The sequence below is a fragment of the Tenrec ecaudatus genome, chromosome 3 (genome assembly GCF_050624435.1).
Source record: "Tenrec ecaudatus isolate mTenEca1 chromosome 3, mTenEca1.hap1, whole genome shotgun sequence".
NCBI lineage: Eukaryota > Metazoa > Chordata > Mammalia > Afrosoricida > Tenrecidae > Tenrec > Tenrec ecaudatus.
The window spans coordinates 104,774,945-104,780,538 of record NC_134532.1 but is presented as its reverse complement, the minus strand read 5'-3'; positions in this window follow the sequence as shown (position 1 = coordinate 104,780,538).

Here is a 5,594-nt window from a genome sequence, read left to right as displayed (position 1 = left end):
TCCTTCTCAAAAGAACAAACAGGAACTGGTCTCTCATCTCAGTATGTCCAAAGTATGCAAAGTTAATCATTGGCACGCCTTTCACCAAGGAGCACTCTGGAATGACTTCTTCCAAGACAGATTTGTTTGTCCCTTTGGCAGTCCCTGGTATATCCAGTTCTTAGGCAGCACCAGAATTCAAAGGCATCGATTATTTTGGCCCTCCTAATTCAATGCCCAAGTGTCAATGTGAATCTGACAGAATTGAATATAGTATGGCTTGGGTCAGGCACAACTTAGTCTTCAGAGTTACGTCCTTGATTTTCAAGACTCTCGCTGATTCTTGGGGAGTCGAATTACCTAATACAATGCTTCTTTTGATCTCTTGACTTCTGTTTCCATGAGAATTGATTGTGAATCCAAACAATACAAAATCCTTGACAACTTCAAACATTTCTCCATTCACTATGATATTACCATAGTCATTGGTAGCATCAATCAATTCGTGGGGACACGGGCATCTTTGCATGGAGCTGTTCTCCACACTGAAGGCTGCAACCCTTCACCAGCAAGTGCCACAGGTCTCCGTCAATGGCCAACAATGGTGACAACAGTGCATTGAGAGGGAAATTACAGCAATGAGCACCAGGTTCAGAAGGGACGGGAAAAAAAGTATATTTTTGGTTATGTCAGATGCATGTTGTCTAAAAGCAGAGAATATTAGGAAAAATGTGACTTGTGTTTTATTGACTATGCACTAGCATTCAACCTGTGGATCCCAACAAACTACGGATACCCTTGAGAAGAATGGACATTCCAGACACTATTTTACTCTCAGAGAACCTTCCCATGGATCAAGAGGCAGTCCTGTGAAAAGAACAGGGGATACTACATGGTTTAAAATTTAAAAATAGAGAGATTCTTATGTTATAAAAATCAGAGGGAGCGGGGAGGGAGGGGGAAAAAAAAGAGGACCTGATGCAAAGGGCTTAAGTGGAGAGCAAATGCTTTGAGAATGATTGGGGCAGGGAATGTGCGGATGTGCTTTATACAATTGATGTATGTATATGTGTGGATTGTGATAAGAGTTGTATGAGCCCCTAATAAAATGTAAAAAAAGAAAAGAGGAGGAAAAAAAAGAAAATGATTAGGGCAAAGAATGTACAGGTGTACTTTATACAATTGATGCATGCATATGTATGGATTGTGTTAAGAGTTGTATGAGCCCCTAATAAAATGTTTTTAAAAAAATCAGAGTAGAAAAAAACCAATTATTTTTAGATTATAATTTTCAGTAATAGAATGTTCTATTTCTTGACCTATGAATACAGCATCGTGAATAGACTGCCACTTGTCGTTCAGTTTTTAACTGTGGGTGCTTGCAAGCTGAAGTAATGGTGGTAAAAACATTCAAATGTGTGAATCATAACAAACTATGGATAGTCTGGACAATAATGGGATTCCAGAGCACTCACTTGAACCTGTACATGAATCAAGTTTCTGTTGTGTGAACATAAAAAAAGGAAATATTTTTTGGATTAAAATTAGAAAAGTTGTGTATCAGGGTTGTAGCCTCTCAGCATATTCAGTCTGTCTCCGAGCAAAGAATCAAAGAAGCTGGACTATATAAAGGAGAAAATGGGATCAGGTTTATAGTAAAACTTATGAACAACCTTAGATAAGCAGATAACAGAAATTTGCTTGCTGAAAATGAGGATGACTTGAAGTATTTGCTGATAGAGATCAAGGACTGCAGCATCCCATATAGATTTCAGCTCAATGTAAAGAAAACCAAAATCCTCACAACTGGACCAATCGGTAACACCATGATAAATAGATAAAAGTTTGAAATTGTGATGGGTTCTACCTTGCTTATATACACAATCAATGTTTATGGACTCAGCAATCATGAGATCAAACAACACATTACTTTTGGTAAATCTGCTGTGCCAGGCTTATTTACAGTATTGAAAAGCAAGGATGTTTCTTTGAATACTAAGGTGCCCTGGCCCAAGCCATGGTTTTTTCGTTCACCTCGTATCCATGTAACAGTTGGTTAAATAATTAGGAAGATGGAAGAATAGTTGATGTGTCTAAATTGTGGTTCTGGAAAAGAATTTGAAAGTGGCCTCAACTGTCAAAGAACAAACACATATACCTGGGAGGAAGTGCAGCCAAAATGCTTGTAGAAGTGAGACTGGTAAGCCTTTGTTTCATGTACCTTGGGCATGGTATCAGGAGTGTCCAATCCCTGGAAAAGAACACCATATTTGGCAAAGTTTAGGAGAAGGGAAAGAGAAGATCCTCATGAGATGGATTGAACATGGCTGCAAGGTTAGACTCAGAAATTATAACAATTGTTAGGATGATACCGGTCCTGGCAGTGTTTTATTATGTTGTACATATGGCCTATATTGGTCATAACCAATAAAATGACACTGAACATAACTAACAATATCCATGAACATCTGATATTCTTCCATTTTTGTGAGTTGATTTTGATATCTTGGGAAAAGGATTTTTTGTTGATATCAGACAGATGTTGGCTGAAAGCAAAGGATACCAGAAAGCTCACTCTTCTGTTTTTTTGACTGTGCATAAGACTTACACTGTGTTGGCCCTAACCAACTGTGGATACCCTTGAGGATAAGCACAAATCCAGACACAATTGTGCTTACGAAGAATGTGTGCATGATCAAGAGGCAGCTGTGCCAAAGGAACAAGAGATCTATGACAAGGAGGGGCTAGGTCTTTTGTTTCTTATGTCTTATTTATCCTAAGTATTTTATTTTCTCTGGTTCTTAGAAATGGCATTTTGAGGTCATTTTAGATCTCTTAGTTGGTATACAAGATCCCAAGTATTTCTGTGTATTATTTTTGTATCAAATGACCAAGTCTTCTTTCAAATCTTTTAAGTTTTCTACATATAAAATCATGTCATATGTAAACAGTAAGAGTTTCACTTCTTATTTTGTCAGTTGTCATTTTTGTATTTGCTGTTGTCTAGTTGTTCTAGTTAATATTTGAAACATGATGCTAAGTAAGTGTTAGAGTAGCATCAATGACTGGTTCTTGTTTCAGGTGTAAGGTTTTGAGCATTTTCGCAATGAGCAAGTTTGGGGCCAGTGGTTTGTTATACATGTCCTTTATTATGTGGAGAGATTTTCCTTCTATTCCTGTTTTGCTGAGATTTTTAGTTATAAAAGGTTGTTGGTTGTCAAATACATTTTCTATGTTTATTTATATGATAATGGGGTTCTTATTCTTGTTTATTTGCTGTATTACTTTTATTGTTCTTCTGATGGTGAATCATATTTGTTTCCCTATTATGAGTCCCATTTTATCAAGAAATATATGTGTATGTCTATATATGTATATATGTGTGTGTGTGTGTGTGTGTGTGTATTTTTCATATGCTATTGGATTCGATTGGCCAGGATTAGGGTTTGGGCGTTTGTTATTTTCCGAGATTTTGTGCCTATGTTAAAAGGGATATTGACTATACATTTCTACCCTTGTGGGGTGTTTGTTTGATTTTGGTATCAGGGCTATCCTTCCTTCACAGAACTATTTCGGGTGCTTGCTATTCTTTTCTATGTGTTGGGAAAGTCTGTGTAGAATTGGGAAAGTCTGTGTAGAATTGGTGACAGCTCCTCTCTGAATACTTAGAGGACTCCCCTGTGAATTTATCTGGTCCCAGAATTTTTTTGCTTGGAACATTTTCTTTTGGCCTGTGACTATTTTGTGTGTATGTGTATATATATAATTTTATTGGGGGCTCATACAACTCTTATCATAATCCATGCATACATCAATTGTGTAAATCACATTTGTACATCCATTGCCCTCATCATTCTCAAAATATTTGCTCTCCACTTAAGCCCCTGGCATCAGCTCCTCATTGTTTCCCCTCCCTCACTGCTCCCTCCTCCCTCATGAACCCTTGATAATTTATGTTATTATTTTGTCATATCTTACACTGTCTGACTTTTCCCTTCACCCACTTTTCTGTTGTCCGTCCCCCAGAGAGGAAGTTATATATAGATCCCTGTAATCGGCTTTCCCTTTCCACCCCACCCTCCCTCCACCCTCCGGGTATCGCCATTCTCACCATTGGTCCTGAAGGGAACATCCGCCCTGGATTCCCTGTGTTTCCAGTTCCTATCTGTACCAGTGTACATCCTCTGGTCTAGCTAGATTTGTAAGGTAGAACTGCGATCATGATAGTGGGTGGGGACAAAGTTTAGGAACTAGAGGAAAGTTGTATGTTTCATTGTTGCTACACTGCACCCTGACTGACTCATCTCACCCACGACCCTTCCACAAGGGGGTGTCCAGTTGCCTACAGATGGCCTTTGGGTCCGCACTCTGCACTCCCCCTCTTCAAGATGATATGATCTTTGTTCTTTGATGCCTGATATCTGATCCCTTCGACACCTCGTGATTGCACAGGCTGGTGTACTTCTTCTATGTGGGCTTTGTTGCTTCTGAGCTAGATGGCCACTTCTTTACCTTCAATCCTTTCAGAACCCAGACGCTAGAGTCTATTGAAGTATTCTTCATTAATTTGGGTGGATGATGTGCTCCTAGAAATGTATGAATTTCTTTTATATTTTCAAACTTGTTTGAGTACAGACTCAGGGTTGTGTTATTATTCTTCTTAATTTCATTTGGAGCTGTTGTGATATCACACTTTGCATCTCTATTTGTAGATATTTACATCTTTTCTTTCTTTTCATTTTTAAGTTTGCCAGTTACTTGTTAATCCTTTCAAAGAATCATATATTTGACTCACTTATTTTATCCATTGTTTCTTCATTTTCCAATAATATAGTTATTTCTTCTGTAATATTTATTAATTCTTTTTCTCTTGTAGGCTGAGGTTGATCTCATTGCTTTTCTCTCTAGTTGTTAAAGATGTGTTAAAGGGTTGATTTTGCATTGCTAGAAATTGGCTTCTAGTAGCGATATTTTCTCTGTCTCAAAGATTTTGATATGTTTTTTATCATTTTCATTTGTTTCAAAGTTTTAAAAATATATATCCCATATTTGATCTCATACTTAGTTGTTTTAAGAAGCATTTTATTCAGTCTCCATGTTTTTTATATTATTGTATTCTTTTATTTCTTATTTCTAGTTCTAAAGCATTGTGATCTGAGCAATTGCATTGTGAGGTATGAATTTTTTTCGTGGCCTAACATGCCCCCTTTTCTAGAGTATGTACTATATGTACTGGAGAAGAATGTATATTGTGTTGTTTTCAAGTGAAGTGCTCTTTATGTGGAGGAAATGAAGCTGTATGCTTACAAGATTTAGCCCTTCTGTTTCCTTGTTGAGTTTTTTTTAAAGATATTTGTCTTTTCTTGAGAGTCGTCTATTGAAATTTCCTCCTAATATTATCTAGCTAATTCTCTTTTCAACTTTGTGAACATTTGATTGATGCATTTTGCAGGTCGTTCATTAGGACTGTATGTGTTTAATATGGTTATAACTTTTTGTTCTATTTTTCCTTTAATCATTACTTATTGTCTTTTCTTGTTTGTGTCATCTGATATGTCTTGAAGGCTATATTATATCAAAACTTAACATTGTCAATCTTAGGTTTGTATGGCTGC